The 18,969-nt window shown below is 45.8% G+C and overlaps 1 protein-coding gene across 4 annotated transcripts in view; it reads left to right on the forward strand.

Annotated features, from left to right (window-relative positions):
• The window catches only part of VPS18 (VPS18 core subunit of CORVET and HOPS complexes), a 70,790-nt gene extending 58,061 nt beyond the window's left edge, over positions 1-12,729 (forward strand). For 2 of the 4 annotated variants that reach the window (XM_031593510.2, XM_090140973.1), the window contains one exon: positions 2,903-12,729. The gene's annotated coding sequence lies outside the window, so the exon portion shown is untranslated. The remainder of the gene's footprint in view (positions 1-2,902) is intronic. The other 2 variants (XM_090140971.1, XM_090140972.1) reach the window with 2 other exon arrangements.
• Positions 12,730-18,969: the final 6,240 nt, after the last annotated feature.

An 18,969-nucleotide genomic window follows, 5' to 3' on the forward strand; every position in this document is an offset into this window, starting at 1 on the left:
CCTAAATTTTGTTTAGTTCATACAGATGGGGCACAGTGTAGCTGATACTGCTGCAAGGAAGCTGAGGCTGCCAGCTCTGCGCTGGCCCAGATGCAGCAGGATGGAGCGGAAGGTCACACTGCTGGGGCAGAGAGGCATTGCTGGGGAAGTCCTGCTGGGTGGCAATGGAGAAGTTCAGCCAGCCAAAATTCCCATTTCAGACTGGGAAAGCCAAGGGTGAGGAGCCAGCTGGGTGCTGCTGAGGCAGGGGCTGACCTTCATCCATCTTCTGTAAGCTAACTGGTGTCTTGGATGATGTTCATTACTTAGCTTTCCAAATCTGTGAGGAAGGCTAGAAAAGGATTTCTTAAGAGCAATAACAATGAGTGATTTCCTTCATCCTGTGCTCTCTTAATAAGTTTTTAAAACTGTGGTCAACTAGGGATCTTCCAGGTCAAAACTCAGCCTGCTTTTCCTTTAACTTTGCCCCAGTCCCTCCCTCACCACCCACAAGAAGCTCACTCTGCAAAACTCTAGCAGCAGCTTGACGCATATTGAATTTGGCTTACTCACCTTTCTCAGTAATGCTGACTGCAGTGGTGTTCAGCCAGGGTTTGTGAGCTTTTCTGCAGTGTGCTGAATGGTTTACCAGAGAATCTGCCATCTCAGGTTTTTAGGTAGGCCCTCAGTCTCACTCTCACACTTTGGCCTCTCCAGCTGCACTTAGACCTCTCTAAGATGAATATAAGAGCTAGAGGTAGGTGCATGCCCCAGGGATAACCTCACGCATGGATGTTAACCCAAATCCCAGACCTACCTACGTATCTCATTTTTGTGATGAGGCAGGGAAAGAGAAGAAGGCATTTGATTCTTTCTCACTATGTCACTCCTGATAACTCTGGTTTCCAGTTTTTCCATACATGAACTGCAGATGCTTCTGAACCCAAGTGGATTTGATGTGCTGATGCCCTGGCAAGCTCATGCAAATCTAGGTCAGTACGTGAATGGCCAGTCTGGGCCCTGTCCACTCTGTCTGAAGTACTCAATGTGACCCAACTTTAGGGGCATATGAGGAAAATAATGTTTAACAAGTTATGATGCTCCTTCCAGATATACTCATTGATATACTCATTCCATCTCTTCGCATCTGCTGTGCAAGGTTGCTTTTTCCACACCTCTGTTAACATTATGAGCCTTGTCTTTCATGTCTCTATCACAGAGTGGATGTGCTGCTTAGGAATACAGTCATTCAGGTTGTGCATTGGGCTGTGGGCTTAGTTTCTGATCTTGTTCTCAGAGCAGATGTTGTGTTCACAATCATTTTCTTGAAACTTCCTTGAAATTTAGTTTAGAGTAACCAGATACAAGTTGGCTCCCCATCTATGTTCAGCTTGGTACCTTGAAAGTCCAAGTGAAGGCTGACCTTAGGCACAGCGGCTGTCTCGCCCCCCAGTAAGTTACTACTTTTTTCATTATTATCACACTAATATGAATTTTCTTATGTGACACCAAGATTTGCTACTTTCCTTTCTTATTCTTCTGAATGAGCAAGAGTTGAATGGGAGTGGAGACCCTAAAGCCCTCTCTGTCCCTGGGGAGGTTGTTGCAGGTCAGGGCTGAGACCTGTAGGGCTGGCACTGCATCCCTCGATGATCCTCCTCCTTTGGGAGACAGCACCATGAGCTCTCTGTGAGAGCATGGCATGCCCAGGGGCATAGGTGTGGGAAGAGAAAGCCATAGTGTTGTGCTGCAAGTGCAGTTCTCAGGAGAGTTCAGCACCTCAACAGTCAATGGCACATTCAGTTCTCAGCCCCCTGGTGTCTCCCAAGGGCAGCTAATCACTTACAACCAGGCACCCTCTCCTTGGCCTTCACCACTGATGTGGCCCTCCTCTTTACAGCTCTACTAGAGCATGCTCAAGTTTCTGTCAGAACCAGAAACATGCCACACACTGCTCTAATCCCTTTAGCAGTGCACAGACTCAAGCAGCTCTCCAATAAAAGAGTGAGTGCCACCCTGAATTTCCCTAATTTGTCACAGTCAACAGGATTTTTTTCCCTCTCTTTCACAGCACAGCAGTAACTTAACACGTCTTTGATGCACCGGCTGGCCTTTGTCTCATCCACAGGCTGATGGCAGCACTGAGGGCAGCAGTGGGCAAGGGATGCTCAGCTATGGGGACTTGGGGGAAAAAAGGCTTCCCCTGTAGCCATCTCCATCAGCCCATAGCAGAGGGAGAGAACGAGGAGATCTTTCCCAAGCCAATCACCTCTCCATGCTCCCCAAAGTGCAGGTTGCATATGTCTGTATGGCACAAGACACTGCCCTCCATGAGCTGGAGCACAGTGAGGCACAGGTGGGTGCTGCCATCTCAGCAGAGCAGCAGGGGCTGGGACTCCCCAGCTCAGCCCTGTGAGGTTTACAATTTGTACATCCTCAGACAGATGGGGCTGCTTGGTTTGCAGCAATGCCATACAGGATGCAGCAGCAGCCCTGCTGAGCAGCGTATTTTTTCCTTTGCGCCTTGCAAATCGCAGCCAGCAATGGGGACAAACAAGTTTTTTTTTTTCCTCCTGTATTTAGGAAATCTCTCTGCCATAGCTCTTCTTTCTTCACCAGCCGAGTGTGCTCTGGGATACTTGATGCTCCCTGAAAATGGCAGTGGCGATGGAGGCTGCAACCTCTTCCACACCTCATGCATATGGCTGCACCTGTGTGTGCCACAGAGTGTCCCAGCAGCTGTGAGCATATGGGTGGCACTGAGAAACACAGGATTCTCAGAAACAGTGCTGGAAGTCCCACTCTTGAGCTCAGTCCCATTGTTTTTTAAGGGTCTAGAGAGGGTTGTGTGTACATATACACGCAATGTGCATTAAATATACACGCAGTGTAACACCAGCCAGAATGGTTGTTTTCCTTTCAGGATGGTGACCCTGTCTGAGGGAAGCTGATGAAGCCCTACAGGAGGGAGATCTGAGTCATGAGAGCCTTCTCATGGAAATTTACTTCCTGGCCTCCTTTCTGCTGTACACTGAGAACAGAAGATGAACTAGGACATGGTAGAAGGAAGCTGCAATGGTATGAGCTCTCTGGAGCACAATAAGCAGTTTTCGTTCCTATAAAACATGCAGTCCTTTGGTATCTTTGCTCTTTCCTGCTTCTCGTTCCTCCCCTTTGCCCTCCTTGCTCCTAGCCCAGCTCCACGGTGGCTGGTTGCACATCCATTCAGCAACTCACAAGGTCCCATCATTTGTAATTCTTAGACACACAAGCTGCCACTTTCACATACGGAAATTCCCAAAGGTCAGAGAAGGGAAATGGTTAATTCCTTTTATTCAATACCTAACCTCCCCCCTCATCCCCCACTTTCCACCCCCACCCTGTGTGAACAGGAAGCTTGAAAAGGAAAAGCTTTCTGAATCCAGCAGCTGGGAATGGAGGAATCCTGGAACTTTATGCTGCAGAAGCTTAGAGACAACAATAAAGGTTCTCTCTCCCCACCCCCATCCAAATAGCAAGTATATATATAAGTAGTTATCTCTTCAAAAAAACATATGGGGGGATGGGAGGGTCAAAATCCCAGCAGGCAAGTGTTGAATTGGCTGAAGCTCCAGCAAGAAGAAGGAGACCCCTGGGCATGCAGACCTGACTGTACCACCAGCTTGGTAAGCTGGAAGCACTGGGAAGAAGCCTAACCAGGTGGTGCTCACACAGGTGCAGTCTGTGACTTGGCCTTGTTTGCATTGCTCTCTGAAACGCTACATGATGTGGTGTGGACCTGAATGTCACACATAGGGTTGTTGCTCCCCATAGGACTGGCCACAGAGACCAGCTTTCAGCCCTTTCAGATGTGGAAATGACTAAAACTTGATCCATTTTTGGATTTTTCCTACTAGAGCAGGAAGATGAGGGTGATTTTCTTAGAAATAACCAGAGTGGCTGCCAGGATTGATGGTTTATTCAACAAAGTGTGTCACTGCTGCAGCTGCATGGGGGTGGGAAGAGCTGTGGGTCTCCTTGGAGGAAAAAGGTGCCTGGAGTTATGCTGTGTAGGTGCCCTAATGTCAGTTTGTGGCCCATCTTGTGTCAGTTTGCTCTCATGAAGCCTACAGTAGCAAATAGATGCGCACAGGTGTTGCCCATTGTTGCACATCTGTGTAGTGATGGCCTTGTCCTGTGAACCCTAGTGTACTGCCGGCCCCACAAAGGGCTTTCACAACTGTAGATGGCAATGTCAACAAAGAGAACAACTCAGTGGCCATCCTCTCCATTTGTAACCCTAAATCTCTTTCTGCAAGACCCAAAGCCATGTCTGCATTTGGCTTTTAATAAAATTAATTGTGTTCTTTGTATATTCCCCTTTTGAATCTTTGCCAGGATCTCATTACAGCCCAGGAACACATTCATGAGCCACCCTGAATGCAGCCACTGCTCCGTCGCAGGGCTTTTCCTCCCACCACTGACATAATGCTGCTTGCTGTTCCCCCACATCCAGCCCTGATGGATTCATGACTGGTGGGGCTACATGTCCATGTCCCACTGCCCATTCATTGCTTTCTTCCACCCAGGGCCAAATCAGTGCACAGGATTGTGAGCCGCAGCCCTTGAAGGGCAGGCAGAGCTGTGGTGTGCTGGAAGGGGAAGTAGCAATTGCTGCCTGAGTCACAGTTGATGTAAATACTGCATCATATTTGACAACTGCTCTAAGGCAAATCTTCATTAGTAGTATTTTGTTTTACTTCAGGGACTGCTTTCTGAAGTTTTCCTTTTTTTTTCCCCACTCTCTTGTTTGTAACATCCCCTTTGAACTTGCGACAATAAAATTTCCTTCCCCACTGATTTAGTCCTTTTCCACTTGGCACGCATGGACATTTTCCCTGCTGTTTCTATGGAACCAAAGTCCCCATGAGTCCCTTTTGTTTACTTCCTTGTAAGCAGTTGAACATCATTGGTGAGGTCAGGGGAAGGCGTGTGGCTCTGAGACTAGCGAGAGCAATGCCGGCAGCACCAGTAGGCTGCAAAATAACCCAGCCTCGACACCTATCCCGTCTACAGGCTAAAGCTGTAAGGATGCCAAGGTATTTGCAAAATACAATTAAGAAAGCTAAATAGAATATTTCCTTCTGAAAACATTTCTGTTCACATTCTTCCTCAGCTCTGGCTCTCCTGTCCCTCAGTTCTCATCCACCTCCATTCTGACTGCAGTGCTGATAAGTAATTTCCATTAAAAATTAGCTTAGAAATAAAAGTGCTTTCAAAAATACTTTTAAAAAAGAATCCTTATCGTCATGCATTGTGCAATTGCTCCCTAGCACTGCTACAGCTGCAGCCCCTTAACCCAGGCAATCTCCCTCTGAGCAGGGGACCTGCAGGATTTAAACTGGATATAAGGAAGAAGTTTTTTACAGTAAGGGTTGTGAGGCACTGGAACAGGTTGCCCAGAGAGATGGTTGATGCCCTGTCCCTGGAGGCACTCAAGGTCAGGCTGGATGGGGCTCTAAGCACCTTGATGTAGCTGTAAGTGTCCTTGTTCTCACTGCAGGGGAGTTGGACTAGATGACCTTTAAAGTCCCATCCAACTCAGACAATTCTGTGAGTCTTCTATGATTCCTTCTCTTTGGCTTAGCCTTGGAACCAGGACCCATCACTGTCCTCAGCTGGATATATCATCACAGTGCTGCCATCACTGGTCTCCTCTGCAGGGGACAGCCACTCCCAGCTGGTATGGGCAGCTTGGGTCATTAGACAAGGGAGAAATAACGGCTCCACCAACACATGTTGCGGCTCAGAGTAAATGAAAAGGGAAGAAAGCAGTGGTGGGGAAGTAGAGGATATAGCTGAAATCTAACCTTCATCACATCTTCCATATTTCACCTGTGCCCAGTGATTCTATTGGACACAAAAGCCCTTCCACATTAACCTCAGAAAAAAACACAGTGTTCAGTATCTTAAAGATTAAAGCAGTTTGGTGATGGAAATAGGAAGCTGCTGAAGAACCGACTAATCATGTTTCTTTGTACTGGCTCTTGCAATAATATGGCAATGAAAGACTTTTCACTTCCTGAGTTCCTCAATATACTTCCTCTTACCTAATATCTTTGTTATGTGAACACAATTTCTGTTCCCATGAACAAGGAGGATGCTTCTTATTGGTTTCCAAACATTACTGAGAAGCTGTGACTATGGTTTTTTGAGTAATTACATTCAGGTCTGGCTGTTGTGACATAGAAATTACTTATATTTTTCTCACCACAGTCTTCAAATTCCAGCCATCTAGGTAGGGTAGGACAGAAAGGACAACGTGTGTGGTGCCTGGGCACCTTTGGGGGGCAAGGCCTATTTTTAGAAGTGACATCACTATTTACAGACCTAAATCCAAATGACTTTCCCAAATGCTTCAGACCAGATCTTCAAAAACAGTCAGATGTTTCATATCGAGGGATATCAATGGCAATTACATGCTAACGTTTCTTGGACTGTGGTTGGAAAGTAGAGTCAGAGCTCTAAATCACAGAGGCATTTTTGGAAGTGTAACTCAATGCTGATCTCAGCTGTGCAATGTAAGGCCAGCACAGGGGATGCAGAGAGTTGGGCTGGGGCTGAGGCTGTGGGGAGGAAGTCCAGCAGCTTGTTTGTGCTCTCCGGAAGGCAAGCATAATTCACCAAACAAATGTCAGGAGGGTCACATCCCGCTCTCCTGGCAGTCAGGAGAATTAACCAGGGAAGAAACCTGTTTCAGAGGTGGTGTACGAGGCTGAGACTTCCAAATGTTTGCAAGACTGTGGACTGAGAGCTGGGGCTCAGCCCTGTCTTTGATCCTGGCCCTTGTTTTGTGCTGCACTGATGGTTTCAGGCAAACCCACATCTTGGAGAGAGAGGTGGTTCACCGGGAGCTGTGGCATAAGGGGATGGGTATGACAGATGGCCCATTTTCTGGCTGTGCTTAACTCAGCATGGCTGCAGGTGTCCTGCGTTGTGTTGAGGAGTATTGCTGTGGCAGGGTGACTCAGGTTGGCTCTTTGATCCAGCAAAAAAACTGATGCACCAAAAAAAAAAAAAAGGAAAAATCTTCCATCTTTCAGTAGCCTGCAGCTTTGTTGCTTTCAGTGCAAGGGAGGTGCCAGGAGTGCATGGCTAGGAGCAGGCAGGAAGAGCAGGACCACCCCTTTCACCAGCAGCCCACCATCAGATGAGATTAAGCCCAAATGGGAAACTGCACCCTGAGGGTCAGCAGATAGTACTGCTGGTCATTGCACAGCCTGAGTCCCCATTGTTCGGGTCTATTTTCATGGGTGTAACTCTGCTGTGCTAACACTGTTGTCTCTGCTATATCTCCATGGGTTCCAGAGAGAAGCAGAGGATTGCTGGCTTAGAAGAAAGCTTGCTTCCCAGGTTTGAGTGTTAGCTGAACCACACAGAGGACTGGCTGTGACCAGACAAAATGGCCTTGCTAATTAAGCCAGACGGAAGAAAGAAACTCCCCAAAAATCCTGTCCCTATAGGTAAAAGGGTAAGAGTGAGAGAAGGAAAGCTTGGGAGCATTGGTGAGGAAACAAGAGCTCCAGGATAATGTAATCAGGACATCCTCCAACAAATTACAGCAGATGCACATTATCTGCAGATCTTACCCTTGGTGTTATTCAGCTCATATGCTCTCAATTCACTACAAGAGCAAAAAATGAGCCATCGGGATGATCTGAGAACCCACCCTTTCTGTCCTCAACCCTAGCTGACAGCACAGGTAATTACTTATTTTCATTCCTATATATTTTATGTCAATCTGATCAGTGTTCCCAGCAATGTCAGTGACAAAACACCAGACAGTAGCAGAAGCTGAGGGTCCCCTCTCAGCAGCAGCCCCAGGCTGGTTGCTGCTGGAAGGGAGGTGCCAAGAACCTGGCCAGATATTCAAGCTTTCATTTGTTTTGCTGCCCCACTTAATCCTCACAGCGTCCGAAGCCAGAAACGCTTCACTTAGATTAATGAGCCAAACTAAAACAAACCCGCAGGCTTCAAGCACACGAGCTCCTGTTTAACATGGTGAGACCTGCTACCAGCAGCAGCTTGGCTGTGGCACAGCTCAATGAGAAGAAAGCTCCTTTTTTCCCCTTTTGGGCTTTTCTCCAGGGATGAGGGGCTGATGAGAGGATCTGAGTACTGAACCCATTGGAATTTGTGCTGCTGTTGCCGCCTAAATCCCCACTCCCAGCTGAGGCAGGCTGCTAGATCATAGAATCATAGAATTATTAAGGTTGGAAGGATTACTAAGTTCATCTAGTCCAACCATCAGTCCATGTCTGTGACTGCCCCAGCATGTCCCTCGCTGCCACATCTGCCCTATTCTGGACCACCTCCATGGACAGTGACTCAACCACCTCACTGGGCAGCCTGTTCTGATACCTCACCATTCTTTGTGAGAAGAAATCTTTTCCTAATGTCCAACCTGAACCTACCCTGGTGCAACTTAAGCCCATTAGGTGCCTTAAGGTGCCATTGAACAGCTGTTGGAGGAACTCTGGGCAAAAAGTCATCAATTCTGACTTAATACTAAGCAAAAATATCTCACTGGTCTCATTTTGGAGTAGCTCCCACTTTTTTTCTCATGTTGGTAAAGAACTTTACTGCTTTATGTTTAGGAGTATAAAGAGGTCCAAATCTCTCCTTCCTTTGTTTCTCAGAGATCCTGTCCAGATATTTTAGGAAATCCCAGACAAATTAAGCAAAAGGCTGAGCTGCAAATGAAAGAAAAAGGGATGTGAGTGAAGGCAGCAAGTAAACAAAAACAAAACAAAAAAACCCCCAGTTTTTTAAAAGAGGCTAAAAAATTCATGTCAAGGAAGAAAGGGGGAAAAGGGAAGGAAGGAAGGAAAGGAACTTCCCTCCTGCCAAGTGCACACAGCAACCTCCACTCTCTCAGAAGCGTTATTTCTAGCCAAAGCGAAATGAAATGACTGAACTGAAATGAAAACATCAATGTTTGAGATTGGCTCTGCACACTGCCAGTGCAGAGGTGATGAGAGGCTACTAGTAAGGAAGGTGGGGAGCAGGAAAGGAAGCTTGAAAAGTTTGAAAATAACTGTTAGCTAATTTTGACTACAAAAAGGGTTATCCTAGTTTGATGATTGCTGTGATGCTGTAGAAGGCATTTTTCCTGTTATTTCTATTTGAAAGTGCACATAAAGGGAGTGCAACTCCTTCCCTCTGCAAATAAGTCATTAGGCATGGCAAAGTACTGCCAGGCACTCTGTTGCCGAAATGCTTTGCCGAAAGCTGGGCAGCTGCCTCCAAGCAAGCAGAGACCAGCTGCTGTCACCTTGGGCATCTCTTCCACAATTGCAATGGGAATCCCTATGGGCAATCTCCATGGGCAATCTCCAAGTTTTGCATCCAGGCATGGGAATCCCCAGGCCTTTTAGGAAGAGCAAGTAGCAGAAAATCCTCCTAAATCCCATGTGCTTTCTCTTCCCTGGGAATTCTCTGCTCGTAGGCGTCTCCACAGCACTGGAGTTCCATGAGGCTCCCTCCTGCTTGTGCAGTGAAGGAAGCCGGATGGAATTTCCCCTGTCATGCTGACACCCAGGCACCACGCCGTGCACTACAACTTGGCATGTGTGACTCGTCCTCTCTTTGCAGATGAGCGTGAGCTTGGCACAATTTCACCACAGTCAAGAGAGTCCCTGGAAAAAATGGAAATGGAACTCAGGCCAAAAATTTCCTGCAAACAGAGTGCTAGGATCACTGGACCATATCTCTTATTTGCATTGGTGCAAATCAAGATGTATGTTTATTGTGCATAGCGTGAGGAGCTGAAATGGAGGAAGATCAGAGCCTGGGTTTAACTAACACCAGAAGTTGTATTTACGTCAGCCAGAAAAGGGTCTTTGCTTGGATATTGTATTCAGGGTGTTCTGTATCTCTGAGGTTTTATTTTCCTTTTCCTAACCATAAAAAATAATAAAATGAGATTAACATAAAGATAAGAACAGAGCCAAGAGGGCTGGCACCGGCTCCCAGCCAGCTGCCCAACTCCTTCCCCGTCACCTCCTGGGGCAGCCAGGCACTGCAGGAGGCACTGCCTACCAGCGGCACACCTGGGGCAGGTGAGCTCACACCACATCCTGCTTTGCCCTCCACCACTGCCACCCCAAACCCAAGAAGCGGCAGTTGTGCTGATCTTCTCAAGTCCTAAAAACAGCTCTTGGGAAAGCAAAAGAGCAGACAGTTAGACACTTAAATCAGGACATTTGCTCACGAGAAGCTGACTCCTTCAGATCCAGAAGAGGCACAGCTGTGCTGTTTTACTACCATGAGCAGGATATTATTTATATGCATAGAAATACATTTATTTAAACTCATATTTCAGGCATCTGTGTTTACTCTGCTGCAAGCAGGTCAAGTTAGGAAGCGTTCTAGTTCATGCTGACATATACTGAAAGCTGTTCACTGTTTCTGCTGGAAGTCTCTGAAAAAGAAGTACAGTGCTTGGGAATTAATACCAGAAGGGAGAACGTCATCTTAAGGCAGGGAAGGACAAGTTCTACCTGTGAGTGCAGGATGCAGCCATGGCCATGGGGTGCTGGTACCAGCTGCTGCAGGAAGGTACATCTTTCTGTACCTACGTGCCCCAAACTCTGAGGTGCCACAGCTGCATGAGTGTCAACCCAGCAGCATCAGCCACCACAGGACTTTTAGCTGCAGGGTCACCCATTCCTTTCCACGAGTGCCACAGAAGATGGATGCTTTAAGTGCCTTCTCAACAACACATCACTCACACAGCAGGCAGTGGTTAGGCCACGAAGCCACAGATGCCTTCCTATGAAATCCTGTTTCTAGGCTACATCTCCCCGAACTCCTTCCACAAAGCTAATGAAATGCTGATTTACAGGAACAGTGTTTGTGTACACGGTTCTGTTGCTAGAGATTGGCCATGGTGACAAAAGATTTCTGCAGCAGCCTGGTCACACAAATGATTTCAGGGACTCTAAGATACCAGCTCCACAAAGAAGTGTTCCCATGGCTGGGTGCTATATCAGCCATGAGAAATGACAGCAATATATCTGCCTAAGCAGGACTGCTAGGTGCCGCTCTAGAGATAAGCCTTCTCACCAACCCAGCACACGTGTACATATATCACAATTTACTACAGTTTTCACTTGGGAAAACAGCTATTAGGAGCATCCACCGTATGCAAAGTCCCACAGTTCCCACAGGTTTCTGAGGTTTCTGACAGATCTGGGGCCAGGGCTGTCCCCTGCAGTTGCTGAGTCACGCACCTCAGTCCTGAGGAACATGCAGGGTCACTGCCATCCTGGGGACAGCTGCTCTTCCATCTGTGCTGGGGATGGCCATGAGCTCCCAGGCAAACAGATCTCCCCTGTTAGGTTGGGACAAAAGTAACTGCCAGCTTCTCCCTGACGGCACTCTTGCAAAATGCAAAAGGGCGAGCCCTGGGAAGCCACCGCACCACAGTTTTTAACCACTCCTTTTCTGGACCTGATCTGTGGTCATGATTGCAATTATACAACTTGCCATAGCTGTGATGCTCCATGGAACAGGAAGAACTACCAGCTGCCCCCACCACCTGGATTTAATCTCTTTGGCTCTGGGGCTAGTGGATGGCTTACAATGGTGTGAAGCAGAGAACATCTGCAATATATAACAACAGCAGTGTGTTTCAGAGGTGAAGACATCCTTTTGCATAAGTAACTGTAGAGAAATCTCCCAGTTCAGCAAGTCTCCCTAACCACTGGCCAGCATCAGGCCAGCTGAAAGAGTCCTCCCAGCTCTGGAAACAGCAGCTCTGGCACTACTAATGTCAAACAAATGTATTAGGACCCCAAGGCTCTCAAAGATGATGCAAAGTCTAGATGATCGTCTGCTAATGTCCACAAAAGTTTGAAATCCTACAGCCACAGCAGTGTTGCCATACTTCTTCACTGTGTCACTCGGAGGCTGCCAGGCTCTGCATGCAAAAGTGAAAGAAACTGTAGGAAAAAGCACTTCACAGCCTGCTCTGACATACACCAGCCTTCCCAGAGACAGCTTTAGCTGCCGCTTGCTCTCCTCCTGTGCCCCCTCAAAGCATGACTTGCTCTGCCACACGTCCACTGCACGCCTGGCCAGCAGAACCCTGCAGAGGTGCTCCTCCATGGCGTGGGGCTGGCGATGCCCTGCTGGGATGGCCCCTCAGGGGCAGTGAGCGGGCTGCTTTCCCAGGCTGCTGAGCAGCGTGGTTGTGTCTGTTAGTCTTCATGTGCTTCTCAAAGTAAACTACATGCAGAAAAGTATCTGAGGAAATGTTGGCAGAAGTGGGGAGCATCCCTTTGAGAGCTGAATCATTATTTTCTCACCAGGTGCCTGGTTTCTTTCCTTGTAATCATCAGCAATATTTCTAGAAAAAATGTGCCCTTTCCCTGTCCTCTACTGCAAGAGCTCTGAAGGCACAGAGAGTGAAGAGCACCAGGAAACTTTTGGGATGCGCCTTCTCCAAATGCCTTTCTATACAGGGATCTACTCCTTCTTACTAAATTGCACGTGCTTCTTCCCAGAGCAGGTGAAAAATGCAGTCATAACTTGTATCTAACAGTGACCACGACTGCAACAAGGCCACAATGTTGTTTTAGTTGATGTTGTCCTACCTGTCAAGTCAGGATGGGAAGCAGGCTCAGCAGCTGTTTGGACATTTTTGTATTGTGTGACCAGGGATGCAAATTGTAAATTATAATAAAACTCTCTCATCTCTCAATTAAACACGTCTCCAATCTATTCAATTGCATTACTACATGCTGACAAGGGGAAATCTTACTTTCCCAATTTCATGTCAGAATCACCAGAGATAAGATTTAAAATATTTAATCCCAAAATGTATAAGCCCTGTATATAAGCTTGCTTGCAGAGTGAAGGACAACAGAAAGCCTGGAGTCTATTCAAAGTGTTCTGAGTCAGGTTGCAAATAAACAATTCCATACAGAATCTGAGTGACGCTCCTCTCTTCTGGCTTTGACCACCATCTCATTAGCCCTGCAGCATCCTCCATGTGTGCAAGTGTTGTCACTGCCCAGGTGAAATGCCTCTGACTCTTAGCCTGCCCATTTAAACACATCAGTTCCCTCTCAACACAATGTCAAGGACAGAGGATAAAAAGCATCCTTACCCTATGCCAGCACAGTAATGGGCCTTAGTAAACAACCATATTTTATCTCTGACTTCACCTGTCTGTCCCACCCATTTATGGCCAAAATCACAAGCTAGAGCACACAGGTTATGGAACCAGTTAGCATGGGAATACAGTAGTGAAATAAGCAACAAATACTGGATTCCAGGTCAGAGAAAGGTCTCTCTTTTGCCTCATTATATAGTTGAAAATACTTCCCACAAACAGCACAGAGTGTTGGCCATTGTCTGAGCTTAAGCTGCTCTAAAGGTTTGCAGTGTCTTCTCTTGGTACATTCTCCAGTCCCTCAGAAGAAAAAAAAATTACTTATATATATATAAAAGGTAAAATGTTACAATCTAAGTTAAAAAGGGTAGTCAAGCGTCAGTGCCTAGCATTTTCTAAATCCCTCCTTACTTCCCCCCAAAAAAAACCAACAGTCTTGTATAATGAGGATGCTAAGGAGCATCAGGGAATGCTCTGTGGAGAGGGAATCAATGAACTTCAATGAAACTCTGCAGGGAGTCCCAGGGAAGTTCCCTGGATTGTTGACATAGCAGCTGCATAGCTTTCCCATCTCCTGGAAATCTCAAGATACTATTCACAGGTGACTGCTGCTGGAAAGGCAGCCAAGTCTCTCCTTGAGCTGCTTCTGGATTACCTTTGTCCTGAAGGGTCCTTTCACCACATTATCTAGGAATCATTGGAAAAGTGACCTCTATTCTTGAAGTCTTGATTTTATCAAAAAGCAGTATTTTTCACAATTCACAGATTTTGATTCTCTAGTGGGCTCAGAAGTCGGTGACTATTTTTGAGACCAAGGGTAAACATTATCATCCAGGTAAAATGCTAATTTTTCCATAGAAGCCACACCTTTTCAGTATATTGGCAAAACCAGCAATGAGCATACGGTTCATTTTGGAAATGAAGATGAACGACAAGTTTAAGAGAGTGCAGAATTTAAAATATTGCTCATGCTATCCTCCTAGTGCTGGACTTTTTCCTGACAGATTATGACAGATTACTGTCATGTGACAGATGACAGATTATTCTGAGAGAAATTTCAGCTCAAAAAACACCAATTAGTTCATTCCTATCTAAAATGTGAATCATAGTTTTCACCCAAGAAGGAAAAATTCCTAAAAATTTATTTGGGAGAGCCCCAGCCATAAAATCCTGAGAAATATATTTGTTCATGTCTTCTCCAGAGCCTCACTGAGTTACATGGGAAGAGGCTTCTCAGGGAGACCAGGTCCAGCAGCCATCTGGACAGTGGGATTTTGATGTGACACCTCCAAGAAGCATTTTGCACGTGGGAAGAATACCTGGAAGCTTGAGGATTATGGCTTAAGACTGAAAGACAAATATAGGAGAAGGACCTAGAAGATCATACTGGAATCCCTACGTGGGGCCAATCTGTCTGATTCTATGCACCTTTGTGTCAGCTTATGTACAGTGCTTCACTTCTGCATTTAACTATTTATATTTGTGTGGGATTTTTTTCCTTTTTCTTCAGGAGCATTACATCCCAGTCTGTGCCTTGTTTAGCACGGATATCACCAGAAAGCTAGCAGATTGAAATAATCACTTCTTAGCCTTATGACTTGACAACCTGTCTATAAAAGTGAAACTGGCAAAAAGGTAAAAAATCAGATGTATAATTTAGAGTTCAAATGATCATTCTTCCATCCCGCTTGCAAACCAGTTCATTTTTACAGAAAGGGACATGCTTTCTCTTAAAAACTATTGCACTGTCAGTAGAACAACAGTCTAATCAAATGCAAACAGATTTAGCTTTTGCACTCTATCTAATCATTATACAAAGTTTATACGTCGCATGTTGCAAAAGAGTAACGTGTTCCAAATGGGAATTCTTGAGAAAAAGAGGCCTTCCTTGCCAACCCATCCCCCTCCTCAGGGTGAATGCTTTTCTTAAGAGCTTCAGGAACTGGAATTTCTCAAAGCAATGTTGCATCAACACAATCTAGTGGCCCCCACCCGCTCCCCGCTAACATTTCGATTAAAGTTACAGAAAGCATGTGTTGCACAATGCAAAGACACTTGACTTCTTTCCTTTATAGCCTGTGCAGAGGAAAGCCCCGCTCTTTTGTTCCCTCATTTCAGCTTGAGCCTTGGACATTCCAGTAAATAAATACAGTACTCACACTGGAGAGGGACATCAAACGTCTTCAAATAATCTGTACTTTACTTAATTATTTTCTACCAAAAAGGTCGATGAATGTGTTTTTTTTCTAAGGCTTAAGGGGGTGTTCATTATTAAATATTTATTGAGTAATACCAGATTTCCTATTCCTGGAACTTTCCCATTCTTGTAGTGCTTGTCTTAGTGCAAGGATATGTGAGTGTTTCCCCAAATCTGTATCCATCAGCCAGGTAGGAGAGACAGAATGGGGTGAAAACTAATGAAAACTAGTAGGTGATAGGGAAAAAGAAAATTTCAGAGGAACACAGAAACAGAACACAACAATAGCTTTTTCTCCTGGTTGAAGACCTTACTAGTTAGACTTACAGGTAGTCACTTTTGGCCATTCATTTCTGTTGCTTCAGGTACAGTGCTGAGCATGTGCTCTAAGAGCCAACAGAAGAGAGGAATTTCTGCAGGTTGGCTTTGCATAAGACATATTCTTCCTGAAAGTATGAAATGGCCTTCACCATATTCCAGGCTGCTGTGGAATCTAACTTCAACCCAATTGAATACCTTTGTTCAAGAAGGAATGAAACAAATCACAGAGCAATACAAGAGATCTTCTGAGTCTCCTCTTCTGTGGTTGCAGTCACCAGGCACAGAATCATTTTCAAAACATGCATAAATCATCTGCTTTTGCTTGATAGGGACATACAAATTACTGTGATGCTGTTCTTAAAAAAAAGATTGATGATTTTTTCTCCTGCTGCTGAAAGGAATGTAATCTATGAATAACACTGTAGTTCCCCAGATTGCTCAAATGAAGTGGGTTGCTATGCTTATTCTTAATAATTGAACATTTTTTTCCAATTTTCAATTCTAAAACCTTCAGCCAGACAAGTATATGAATCCTGTTGACTAAAAGAAAAGAATCGTTGGTATCAGCTACTTTCTTTTGATCTAGATTTTTACCAGCAAAGCTAAAATCGCTTCATAACCATTTTCATGGAGTACAGCACTTGTTGAACTCAAAAGCCCATATTTTCATATTGCAGATTTTTTATTCTTCTAGCTTATGTCTGACCCATCTGTAATTTTCCACTCTCCTTCAGCATCTCCAGGCACAGCTAGCAGAGCTGAATCCAATCCTCCATTGTGATTCCCATCACTGTAGCTCAGAGGAGCGCACCCTCTCTGTGCTCCCCCAGTGCACCATTCTCAAATGTTAGCCTCAGATTCATCATGCTATTGCAAAATGTAAAATTATCATGAAATTATCTATTAATGACCTTAAAACTCATGCACTTCAGCCATAGATTGGAAAAACAGCATGCTTAAACCCAAAGAATTTGGTAGCCAAGGGAAAATACAAATTAGTTTCAGAGCCTCCCTTCTAATAGCCTTAGAGAAAGATGAGCCAAAAAGTGAACCATGGGTGATATTAGTAGAAAAGGATATGCTTTCTCTAGACAGCACAAAAGTACCTCTTTCGTAAATGAAACCATACAACTGTGTTCAGTATTGGTGTGTGGTGGGCTGTTGTGCCTACTATAAAGAGTGCCAGGACATTGCATTGCCTGTATGGTCTTAAAGAAACTGACACTAAAGAATCATCTTCCTCTTGCAGATGATGCAAGCTTCTGTGTCCTCAACAGCCAGGCCAGGAGAAGGATGAACCTCCTGGTGTCAGCATCCATGTCTGACAAGCAGGAAGACACATGATTCCTCCGTGGAAAAGGAGAGTTTTGTTAAGCATGGAGGATTGGAGGTTTCTATGACTAATGTTCTGCTTCATGCAAATTCAAAAGAAGATGTGAATTAGATTTCCTGGAGGGAAGAGGTTCAAGTGAAATGGGAGAAAAGTAACACTGCTGCAAAGCCAGCTGCCTCTAGTACAGGAGGAGTCAGACAGAGGAAGAAGCAGAATGGCGCTGGAAATGCTGCTGCCCACAAGCATTCCAGCAGCGATGAGGTAAAGCTTTGGAGTAAATTTCCATTGTCTTTGAAAAGCAAAGTAAACATTGGAGGATTGCTCAAGATCAGTTCTGCATGGACAAGGACAGAGCGGGATTACAGCAAAGGCCTAGCAAAATGCATCTGAGGTATCCAGAGAGTATGCCTAAGGCCAGTATCACTTTAGCCTGTTGAATGCTGTGTGCTTGAAGGTGGTGCAGGTGAGGGATCTGCAGACCATCTCCATCTCTGGCTCACTACAGTGTCTTGCAAGGCAGCCTGGTTAAATGCCCCAGCAGCACCCAGAGTACACATTCCACACCTCGTCCCCTATATGACTCAGGTCCTAGCCACTCCCACACAGCACCCCACAACAGGACCTCCCTCTCCAAGTGCCCTCCCCTCCCTGCTCCTTCCTTCCACCCCCTATCCAGGCTGGTGATGCAGCTGCTTCTCTGAACCCTGCACTAGCTGAGACTCTTCCACATTAACCCCCAACATTTTGGAGATCATATCTCTAAGCCATGCTGAGACTTCAGCAATTCTACTTTGGTAGTGTCTTGATGAGTGCTAGACATTTTACATGCTGTCACAGCTCTTTCTTATCATCTCATTAACCTCATTAATATAGTCATGAGCTGCTGTGAAAATCAACACCACATCTTTGTTAAAGGCTGTTTACAGAGAAAAAAGGAGAGGCTTACCATAAAGTTGGGTAAAATTCTACAAAACTATTCTCAAGTGTAAAACCAGTAATCAGTTCAGAGAAATCCTATTTCCTATCCAAGAATCCATTCTAAAACCTTTCTGACTCATTTGTTACTGTGTATGCATTCTTGAAGAAATATTAAAACTGGTCATGAGGCATGCATTGATCACTACTACTAAAAGTAAAGCATCAGCCATTGATTGAGCATTAGGTCTGGACAGTACTGCGGAGTCTGTTCTTTTCTAGATATTCCAACATCCTCAAGAGTTTTCTGAAAGGAGATGGTGTTTTATCAAGGACATACGATATGTTGGGTGTAAGCCAGGCTTCAGTGAAATGCGCATTCAGCGTTGTTCACTTTTTAACAGGTTTTTGTTTTCATTCTCAAGCATGCTCCCTGGAAAGGCAAGAATGTGGGTGGCTGTGGGCAGGAGGGTGCTGTCCCTTTTGAAGGCTGGCATAGCAGCTTCCTCCTCCAGTTTGGCTTCTTTCTCTTTGTGGGCATGTCGTGTCTTCTGCATCACAAACCAACAGGGGAGAATCAGGTCACAGGTTATCCTGGAAGCTAACTTTGGCTATCAGAGTCAGAGACTCTTACCTGGCTGCATCCCACCAGAAGCACCAGTGCTGGGAGCATCCACTGTGCTGCTGCAGAATCCTGCCAGGCTGGGGGATGGGGTACAACAATAGCGAAGCCCCCGGTGCCTGTGAAGGGAATGGAACAGGTGACACGCTTCATGCTCCACTGCCAGATGCTGGCAGACCAATTTCAGGCCATCCCTTTCCACGTAGCCCCTCTCCCTCTCTCACCAGGGTGGTGTGATCCCCGAGCCTGGCTCTGTCGCTATTAGTCCCCTGGCATATGGAAACTGCATGGTCCCGGGGCGCTGCTGCCCGCGTGTGAGGCTTCCCTTCTGACAGTCCTGCATTCAGGACGAGGGTCGCAGGGGGATTTGTACAAAGGGGAGAATGCTTCCTTTCAGCAGCCGGAGGTCAGCGCAGGGCTGCTTTGCTAGCAGAGGTCAATCA

This window comes from Phasianus colchicus, chromosome 5 (genome assembly GCF_987193195.1).
Source record: "Phasianus colchicus chromosome 5, bPhaCol1.hap1.1, whole genome shotgun sequence".
Taxonomy (NCBI): domain Eukaryota; kingdom Metazoa; phylum Chordata; class Aves; order Galliformes; family Phasianidae; genus Phasianus; species Phasianus colchicus.